This window comes from Etheostoma spectabile, unplaced genomic scaffold (assembly GCF_008692095.1).
Source record: "Etheostoma spectabile isolate EspeVRDwgs_2016 unplaced genomic scaffold, UIUC_Espe_1.0 scaffold406, whole genome shotgun sequence".
Taxonomy (NCBI): Eukaryota; Metazoa; Chordata; class Actinopteri; order Perciformes; family Percidae; genus Etheostoma; species Etheostoma spectabile.
Genome location: NW_022605605.1, coordinates 418,361 through 429,529, shown reverse-complemented (window position 1 = coordinate 429,529; position 11,169 = coordinate 418,361). Strand labels below are relative to the sequence as shown.

The window sequence follows — 11,169 nt, the reverse complement described above, 5'->3', positions numbered from 1 at the left end:
TCTAATGGTGTCGTCATGTTGTCCCTCATGTTGTCCTGCATGTTGTCCATGTTGCCCTCATGTTGTCTCATGTTGCCTAATGTTGTCTTCATGTTGTCTCTGGTCATCATGTTATCATCATGTTGTCCCCATGTGTACCCAAGGTGTTCTAATGTTGTAACCATCTTGTCCTAATGTTGTACTCATTTGTCCTCATGTTGTCCTCATGTGTTCCCATGGTCCTCATGTTGTCATATATTTCAATTTCTTTGAATTCCCAAAATGGGACCATAATTGATTCCAACGGCTCTTGCCAAGACAAATGAAGTGTTGTGGAAATAGTATATCGTAGTAGTAGTATTATATGTATTTATATATATAAAGTAAATTGGTATTAAATATACATAGTATTGAGTAAAAGTTGATATTCCAGTCTGTGATTATCACAACATCCATTCCCTTTAATTTTAGTCTCAATAATTCCTATTTCTGCTTTTCTAACTCAAAACATTAGGTAAATTTCCTATAAATGAGGTTATTGCCATAAATGGTTTATGAACCATGAATGAGTCCAGTTTGACTTTAACCCTTGGTCGTTGACTTGGAAGTTGAGTTTTCTGGGTCAAACATTTCAACTGGAAACACTTTATCAAGGTTTTAGTCGTCTGAAGTGAAGTTCTTGTACCAATTGTTTTTTCGCAATACTGTGTAAAATTGACAAAAAAACAAAATTCAATGAAGTGATTGAAATGGTATTTATTTAACTGTGAGGAGCGTTGTTGGAACATCCACGTTACTTTTTAGCCAATAGTTGAAAGAAACCCATAATTTCTGATATAGAAACTTTTTGGAAAGGGGTGCAATTTGACCAAAGGGACACCAGGAGGGTGAAACCAGTCTTTCTAATCCAGGGAGGGTAGTGGCGGGGTCTGATGGGGAGCCGGTTCAGTACAACACTGGGGGGTTGGGGCAGCCTGACAACCACAAGGGAGGGGAAGCACTGTATTCATGATCAGATCGGATGCGGTAAAAAAACAAACATTTAACAACATTATTGTCTATGTTCTTCAAATACAAAAGGTTAAATGTTTGGGATCAGTCACACTGGTTGTAACTATCATACAGGCAAAATGGAACGTACTGGAGTTGTGCAAACAGGCGGTTTCTTGTGCTCAAAAAAAAACAGGGAGGAAAACTGTGTGTGTGACCTTTACGCCCTCATGAAAGCCTCTACAGATCTAATCGTCTTGATTCACTCTAATCTCTAATAATCTAACCTGTCTTTTTATTCTTAAAATGATGGTTGGGTTCTTTATTCATCTGAGTTCCTTTACTAGTAATCAACTAAGCATTCAAAAATAAAAAATAAAATATATAGTCTTAAACAGTGTTGTCCTGTTGTTGTTTTCTAGACGTGGCAAATCATTCTATTACCCTGGGGGGGGGGGAGGAGGTGAAGACCAGGCCCCGGGTCTCAGTTGATGGTGTTGGACAGGTGAGGAGACACTGGCTTCATGGACATCAAACAGACAAAATGCAGGTACTGTTCAAAATGTAGATGGGTTATGAATTATTGAATGTTGTTTTATTAAGTCCATCCGATTTTTTTAAATATTATATACATATATCTGTCTATATATACAAATTTACAGCCCTAACCCACTTTGCTCGTGAGGTTGGTAATTATTTATTAAGTCAAACTTTGTCAATGAATAGTTGAATACTCGTTACTTTAGTCACTCCACATTACATCATTTATTTGTCAAAGGAAACGCATCAATGCGTTTCTTTATTTTCCAGGAAATAATTTACATTGTAGATTATCACTGGAGCATCAAAAACTATGACTGAACACACTGTGGAATATGTAACTAACAAAAAAGGTGAAATAAATAAAAAGCATGTCTTTATAATTCGAGTTCTTCAGAGTACCCCCCCCCCCCCCCCCCCCCCTTTGCTCGATTACTGCTTTGAACACTGGACGGCCCTTCCAATCTGATGGGCCTGTTTGTTCTGCGCCTCTGGTTTTTAGGTGCTGAGAGTGGGCGGGGGGGGTTGAGTTGGGAGGGTTGTCTGTACCTGGCCAGGTGGGCGGGCCTACAGAGGGCATCGCTCAGGATGGTCCTAATGGAGCATCCACCATTTTGTTCTTGTTTGGTTTGTTGCGTTACCTAAAACAACATTCACTTCATTCATTCACTTATCAGGCATGGAGAAGGCGAATGATGTCGTCTATACTTACACACCCCACCTTTATGTGGGTTATCTGTGTGTGACCTCCTTTTTGTTGCCGGCTTTTTGAGCCCAAAGTCCCATCCAGGAGATTGTTAGTACTGGGGATCTAGTAGAGTTTTAAAAAAAAAGTTCCTGTTAAGAATATCAAGGGATTCATGGGCAATTGACTCGGTTATTGTGGACTCAGCGTAACCTTCTCCTCTTATTATTGTCATCCCACAGGGACACGGTCGTATGAAATTACGCTAAAGTTCACAGATTTAAAGATACAGCACTAACAAATTTGAAACCACCGGAAGTCCAGATATTAGTTATATAATGAAAATAAATAAAGCTTATATGGGTGCAAGAGCATGTAGAAGTATAAATACAATTATATATATATATATAACGTATAAAAAAACCACAACTGAAAAATAAATATAGATACTAGATACCTACATCGGGGAAAAAGTATAAATATCTGGATTTAAAGTAAAATACTGCTAGAGAACAGAGACGAAGGGCATTTAAAAACAGATTAATGGTGTGTGTGTGTGTGTGGTGTGGGTAGGTGTGTGGATCAGTTTGGTTAATGTTGTGGTTGGGGGTTTATTTGGGTTCTTTTTGCTTCGTTGTCCTGTCCTGTGTTTTGTCTAGTGTCCTCGCCGGTCTGTGTTGTCTGTGGTCCCCTGGTGTCTGTATGTTCTGTTTCCTGTGTTATTTTGAAGTCTGGTTTTCGTCTTGTCTTAAGTTCTACTTACTGAGTTTCCCAATCTTGTGATTTACTGATGTTTTCCACCTGCTTCCCTGCCCTCTTGTCACCTGCACCTCGACAACTCGTTACCTCGAACCTCGTTACTCGGACACGCGTTACCTCGAACCTCGTTACCTCGTTAACCGAGGTATTAAAGGCTGTGCTTCCCTCGTCTCGTGTAAGATCCTTGGTTCATAGTCCTGTTCTACCCACTGCCTCCCTCCGCTTCTTGTCAAGAGCGTTGTGCTTTTCCTTCTCTTCTCACTGCTCTCTTGGCTTGCTCTACTTTTGCGTGTGAAAACTTGAATGACTGCATCGGAAAAACGTAATTTTCCCCTCACATGGGTGTAGTCTTGCGCTTATGAAGTTCGTGGTGTATACTATGTTTGCTGGCGGCTTAATCCTTTTCGGGAGAGCGTGTGCGGGGCTTTAGGATGGCTGCGGCCGGAGGCAGGGGGGGGTGTTTACGTGTACCTGTGTGACCACACGAGCAAAAAAACGGTTGCTCCGTCCGGACGTCCACCTCGTTACGCGTCTTCCCGTTCCGGCGAACCTGTTTCCCCCCCCTGTCTCTGTCTCTGTTTTATCCTTGCCGTTTTTCCTGGGACTTTTGGATTTTGGTTTTTTTGTAATTTGCACAATTAAATAATACATATAAATCATTTAAAATTCCGGCATTTACCTCATTCTGCTTGACTTCTTTTTGCATTTGGTCCTCGTTCCCCTGTACCCCATTCCCAGTTAGAGCAGCACCAGAAAATAAGAGACAAGTGAAGGGGGTCGAGTAGGAAGACACAGAAAGGAATGGGTGTGTGTGTTGTGTGTGTTGGTGTGTGTGTGTGTATGTGTGTGGTGTGTGGGTGTGTGTGTGTGTGTGTTGTGTGTGTGGGTGTGTGTGATCAGTTGAGATTAGCTTTTGAAGTCGGAGGAAGGCTGGCAAAAGGTTAGGGGCATGGCAGGGCCAGGAATCCTTGAATACCCAGAAGTTCAGTTTACTCGGGGAATGACTAAGAGTCCCGCCTCAGAGAGCAGGATTGGGTAAACAAGATTAGCCAAATAAGGTGGTAATAGCAAAAACAAATGTTTTTCTACCTATAGTAAATTTCTGAGTCCCTCCAGGGGTGAGATAATGATTGGAAGAGCACGAGGCGTTAAGTGACCTTCTATGGGTTGCGGTTTTGGGATGTTGAAGGAATGGATGTGTGTGTGGGTGTGTTTGTGGCTAAAAGAAACAAAGCTGAAGGAAGGCAGTCATTTTTATAAAGAAAAATTGGACTCAGGGTCTCTCAATTAAAATAAGGATCTTGATGCACCATGTGGGTCTCCCTGAAGATTTTAATTTGACAAATCAGGTGATGGACTGCAGGGTTGATATGGCCATGGCCCGGGACCAGTACTAAACATTATGTAGGTAAGTGATTGGCCAGTAGTTGATCCGTTGATAGTTGTTTCTTAAACACTAGACTTTACAAAGGGGCGTGAAGTTAGCATGTCTGACACAGTGAACTCTAACCTTGATATACTTGCCCATAGGGGGTGAGGGGGGTGCTATTGGACCCTGGACTGTCAATCATGAACTAAGCTCCGCCCCTTTCCCAGATATATAAGGGCCTGAACGCTCTTCTCCATTCCAAACCAGGGCAGAACCAAAGTAACTGAGGAGTATGATGGAATAAGTTCATCATGTTCGTTATCATTCTAATCAGTTGTCCTGAAAGTTTGATATCTTTGGTTTGTAATAGATTGCAAAAAACCCTAACTCAAGATGATTTGAACCTAATGTGGTATCATTGAGAGTTGAAATAGTATTCATATCTGTGATATTTCTTTCAGTGACTATCAGTTGTTCGTCTTCTTATTCTGTGTCAGCCAACACAACGGCCAGCAAAGGTAATTCAGATTTACATTAATTATCACAATTATCTAATTGTAATTTTAATAATACCAATTGTACTGTACTTGTGACTTGATTAGGTTAAAATCAAAATATAGTAATGTATCAAAATTAAACCATATCTATCTGATATAATCAATATAACTAGCTGGATACTTTACTTCGTGAAACGCATTATGATGATTCAAATGCATCATTCATTGTCTGATATTATCTCCCAGCATGCAGTTTATTGATGATACCGTCTTCCACAGAGGACATCGTCTTTGATCTCGGTGTCTCTGTCTGTCCAAGCGGACTGCTGGCTTGCACCATGTAATGGACAATCTTAAGAAAAAAATCTGAGAAAATAACACTGGGTCCTGTTTTAAAAATGGAAATTTATGTGGTAGCTACAGTTGAAAAACACATATTTGTTGAAGAGTTTCTAAAAAAACAGGTATCAAATACTTCACTGTTGAGTAGATGTTAGAAATAATCTGTAAAATAACAGACGGTATCTATCTTGTAATTCAAAAAAAGACATTTGGTGTGTAGCTAAAGTAAAAATAAATTTTCTATTATAATCAATTACAATCTCCGATGAGGATGATGCTAATTCCTCCGGGTGTTTTCCCCAGGTTGTGCTGTTTGCAGCTCATAAAGTCACAGGGGCTGCCTTCAAGGAAGGGGATATCAGAGTATCATTATATGAAACTCCGTACGCAGCGTTGTAAATCGGTCTTTTCTTGAACTGTAAAGTCGTCATAAAACAGAATTTTTCTGCTTATAAGTCTATGAAAATTAGCCAGGGAAATGTTTCATTCAATTATATAATAGGGCCTGATCAGGAAAATTCAGGGCAATTAGGCTTTATCTACAAAAACCCCAATCCAATGAAGTTGGAATGTTGTGTAAAAGGGTAAATAAAAACGGAATCCCCACGATTTGTAAAACCTTTAAAACTAAGTATTTGAAGAACTTCAAAGTTAAGAGAATCTTAGGCAAAATTCACTCATTTACATATTTGATGCCGCAAAAATTCCAAAAAAGTGGGCAGTTGGAACAAAAGGACTTGTTGAAATGCTCAAAAAAACACTGGTGAGCATTTCCTAGGTGAAACAGGTTAAACTGGTCAGGTTGGCTTTAAAAAGGAACAGCCCAAAGGATCGTCGTTCACAATCAAGGATGGGGCGAGTTCCACCAGTTTGGGGTGGGTGGAACAAACTGGATTAGCAAACAGTCAAAAGTTTCAACACAAACGTTTCTCAATGCAATTGCAAAGGAAATGGGGATTTTCATCATCTACAGACCATAATATTCATAAATATCAGAGAATCTGAAGAAACGCAGCAAGGCAGAAAACCAATATAGAGTAGCCGTGAGCTCCGAACCCCTCAGGTGGCGCTGTATAAAAACAACCAGCATTAGTAAAGGATTGGGATAAGGACGTTTGACCAGGGGGCCTCGAATCACTTTGGAAAAAACGAGCGTCAGTTAACCAGTTCGTCTCTACAGCTACAAGTTAAAACTCTACCATGCAAAGGGAGGCCATACATCCCACCCAGAAAACCACCACAGGGCCCCAAACGGCTTATTGAGTGTGAATAAAGGACAGTGATGTAACGAGGTAAAACAGTCCCTGTCCGCTTTTGTGCAGGCATCAAATGCAAACTGAGTAAAATTTTCAAAAAGATTTATCAGTTTAACATTAAATTAGCTTTCTGTGCGTGTATGCAATTGAATGTAGCTGAATAGCATTTGGTATGGGTTTCGTGTTTGATGTGGTGAGGACCTTGATAATCGGATACTGCGTCATCGACAGAGGATGATTGTTTTGGCTGTTTCTCAACAGGGAACAAGCTCACTGCCTTCTGGTGGTATCAGTTTGGCTCTCGCTGTTCCTTTTCAGCGCTGCGCCAAAGGACCTGGCTCGATGGAGAGGAACAAAAAAGACAGCAGCCAAATATCATGAGATTGTATTCTTACTACAGTGTATAATAACAAACTGCCAGTAAAAAATAATAATAGCAGCGGGAGATGTAACTAAGTTACTTGGACTCCAGTCGTCAGCCCAAAATGTTGAGGGTACGTGTACTTTACTGGTCTTTTTGTTTCATGTTAATTTCTACTGCTACTCCGTACATTAATCTGACAACTTTAGGGACTAGTTACTTAGTTACTAGTTACTTTATACAGTAAGAGTTCTGCAAACAAAACATGGTAGATATAAAAAATCGCTGTTTATTATAAGTAACACTAGGCAAACCATAGGACGGGCTCCAGCTCCAGCTGGATTACAAGGACATTAACCACATTTGGTTGGAGCGTTTACCGTTTATACATGTTTACATAAAGAATTAACTTTCATGCGCCTGATGAGCCTCAGTTTTACTGAATTAACATTTTCAAGGCTGACTTTAACCGTAAAAAGAGTATTTTTACAGTGCTGTATTAGTAGTTTTACTGCAGTACAGACGGGGAAACATCTACCACTGATTAAGAGTATAAACATGTTTCTTGTGAATGAAAACTGGCCCTGGATGTGTAATAATGGATATGTTTTAGTTTCTTTCCAAAGAGTTAACCTGGATGACATTTGTCTCCGTTAGACCTTCTGCCAGACCACGGGAGGGAATCGGCTTCATCCACTCAGAAGAGGAACAAGTTTTCCTCAAAGAATACATTAAAGGCGAGAGTTCGGTTCATTGACCCACGTACCTGATTGGAGATTTGACGCAGTGAAGGGTGGAGACTGTCATCATCCACAGGGAAGTGAACAGAATAAAAAACCCATGAATAACAACAGACACCCAGAGACAGACACAAAACAAGGACCAAAACATGGGCTTAGGTGAAGGGTTAAGACTGAGTTAAGTGTCCAGCGTCTTTCTCGGCGCTCCATTGATGCACTCTGTGAAAGTTAAAAAAGGGGACACGTCCGCCTTGAGCGCCCAACCTTAACTGAGAATTCCCTTAAAAGAAAAAAGAGGAGCGGTAGATAAATGTGTTCTGCCATGTAAGACAAAAGGGACAAAAGCCAAACCTCGCTAAAAATGCTTTAGAAAAGGTAGCCCTTTGTTACCATTGTGGGGATGTTATCAACCGCCCCCCAATCAGGAGTGCATATTATGGAATTAATGGGCACAACCCAGTGGCAGTTTTACAATTATATGCAGTTTGGTGTCGACATCTCCAAAGTGTTGATAAGAGTGAGACAATGGGCCAAAAGCATCATAGAGTACTAAGACCACTCTGGGTTAAACACCAAGTGGAGGAGCGGCTCAACACAACGGACCAAAAACAATGGTGAGTTGGGAACTGTAGAGCAGACATTCAAGTGGCTTTCCATTAAATACATTTATTTCCATACATTTATTTGTAATTTGCACCAATAGGAAGGAAGAGGGGGGAGAGGAGCATAGAGCTCACAAAATGAATCCTGGTAAGACATCATTTTAACCACTGAGATACAGACTTGAATCGGCATGGGGAGACCCATTTGTTTTGCATATGGTTCAAACATTGTTTGAGAACAGAATATATATGTTTCAAAATTTGGTTTAAGCAGGGAAGATATAAATTCTTAAATATTTAAACTGATACAATGGGGATGTTAGCAAGAGATGGGGAGAGTTAAGGGCGAGTCATTTAAATGAAGTTAGTCCAGATTTGACAGTTCATTTAAGCCTGATACGCTTCCATTTAGTCCTCACATAAAGGTGAGAAAGGACTGAGATGGCTTGCTAAAAAGAACAAAACATCCCTAAATAATGAGACGATGCTGCTACGTATTGCGAAATCATATTGGATGACATGATAATTGCTTGGAAAATGGCTTGGGCCAGCGGGCTCTAGAGAAATGACCCAATAATGCCGACTCAAGGGGCAGCCTGTATGAAGAGCTAGAAACTGGAATAAAGAGGAGCAGGTGTGTCTCGTTAAGATTTGGGCGAGTGATTAGAGTACAAAGCTTTGATATATCAATGAACGTTTTACCAAAGCCCATCACTCTATGACTGCCATAAAAATGCACCTCCAGTCTTGTCAAAGGCTTTGGTGTGTTGGAAAGAGAGAAAAGGACATTGGAGTCTTATGTCTTTGCCGAATTGCGATGTGGAGAAGGCGCTAACATATCTGCTGCTAGTCGTGTTTTATGAATCCTGTTTTGGTCAGAGTTCAATATTTTGCCATATGCGACTCAAAAAACTGGCTAGGAGGCTATTTCAAGAACAAGAACTCTAGATTTCCCTTTGACTATAAACCAGTCTTTTTCCTCCAGGGGATACGTGGATGTGGACCATGGATCCAAGTCAACTCCAAAAGGGAATAGGGGGGAGCCTAACAACAAACGCGGAGGGGAGAACTGTCTGGTGATGAACTGGTAATGAAGGTAAAAAAAATGTTTAAACATGTGGTATGTTGCACTTTTAAAAATATAAAAGTGAAAGTAATCAGTACATTGGTTGGAAACTCTCTCCAAGGACAAATGGAACGAATGGGCTTGTACAAAACGGCTTCTTTTGCTTGCTCAAAGAACCTGGGTGTGGACTCTACACCCCATCATGATGACTGGGTGTTCTTTATTCATCTGATTTCCATGCTAGTAAATCAACAAAAAAACATCAAAAATTAAAAGATGTCCCAAACAACTGTGATTTTTGTGAATATTTTATCTGTTAATAGGCAATGTGAGATCTTAATCCCAGATACAATTATACAGAATGATTAGGACTGAGCTTTTTGGAGCTTTTTTTTTTCAAATAAAAAAGGCAGTGGATGAAGAAGAAACACTGGAATGGGGGATCTGGGGACCCCCAAAGATTTTGAGGGGTAAAACCTTTAATTTGGCAAACCAATCAAAAACACTAGTACCATGTAGTGTTGAGCAGGGACATATGTGTGAGTTTTGGTCTTTGTATGCCGTCTTTTGTGTTTTTGAGGTTGATTTGAGTCTCGTTGGGTCTCAGTCAGATGCAGAGGAGCATTCAACTAATTCAAATTCACTCTGTATAATCTGGGGGGGGGATAATGTTTAACATGCAGGGTAAAGCCCCCTAGTTAGGTTATAAATATATAGGAAGAAAGGAAAAATCGAGTAAAATGAAAAAGTATTAAGACGATTGTTAAAAAAAATTATCTAAAAGCGTAAAAGCCTTTCAATGCTGAAAATCACTGAAGCTGAAATGTAAATTGTCAGAGCTGGAAATGAACCTTATCCTACTTAGTTAAAAGCTGAAAAAAACCGTGCTAGAAACAGACAAACTCTCACATCAATACCTGATGCAGCCACACACGTTACTGTATGGAACATGAGGAGAAGATGGTCAGATCAGTCAGCAGAGGCAGTCCCCGGAAGGTATCCGAGCCTTGTGCAACGTGAAAACTGCGTAATTTCAGCCGCAAGACTTTGTTAATTGAGAGTCGAAGCTTCTTCAGATCCAAGAAAACCCACCCCACCCCCACCTGTCCAATAGAGCTCTAATGTGTTCAAGTAAGGAAGGTGGTGCAGTCTTGGTGGAATATAATAATAATAATTGTTTGCTATTTCTCTGAAACCTCAGCCACTTGGGCAACATACTGGCTTGGTCTGTAGTAGTGAGATGGAACGAGGTCTTCACTTTTGAAGAATGGAAAGCCAACAGCTGGTTTCACATGCTTGGGGAACATGTTGGGGAAATGGACAGATTGCTCATTTTTGTACCTGGGCCATGTGACTGAGGAGGCTGAGGTCCTTGATCATCAATGTGTTCAAACCAAGATGTCTCCACATATGATGGTCGGAGTGATTTAACGGGCTGTGACACCTCTGATCCTGGGATGCTTCTTATACTGAAGGCGTGGATGTGTTCAGGTGTGAAACAGTTTGCTATGTTAGCCACAGGAATCAACTAACCTCTACTATAAATTATAAATTGTTGGTAGCTGTTCTTTCACTTTATTCTAGAATATCTTTTCTTTGGGGCGATCCCCGTCTTTTCTTAGCTGGTTCATATTCTTTTAGAATTTCCATTTGATGATTCAACTATAGTGAGAAAGAATCTGCCTTTGCTTTTCTAATAACTTACAACTTTATTTCTCACATTGCTAAAATGTCCTCTGAATTAAGTAATTTAGATTTTTTTTTGTGCTATTTTAAGTGTTTAGTTGTGCTGTGAATTCTTTGATAATTCTCTCCATTGTTTAAAAAAAAATATTTTTCAAAGTAACTAAAAGGTAATATTTCATCCCATTGAATTTAGTTAGACTGCAGTTACAAAATGTTGATATTGCTCAAGGAAAATATGACATCTTCATTCTTTCAAAGAGGAAAGTCTTAAGCCTACTCTTAAAGAGGAAGACGGGT

At 40.1% G+C, this 11,169-nt stretch overlaps 1 long non-coding RNA gene across 1 annotated transcript in view; it reads right to left on the bottom strand.

Moving 5' to 3' along the window:
* LOC116686631 (uncharacterized) overlaps positions 1 to 7,337 on the bottom strand; it is a 15,660-nt gene extending 8,323 nt beyond the window's left edge. The window contains exon 1 of the long non-coding RNA XR_004331314.1: positions 7,303 to 7,337. This is a non-coding gene — a long non-coding RNA (uncharacterized LOC116686631). The remainder of the gene's footprint in view (positions 1 to 7,302) is intronic.
* Between the last annotated feature and the right edge of the window lie 3,832 nt (positions 7,338 to 11,169).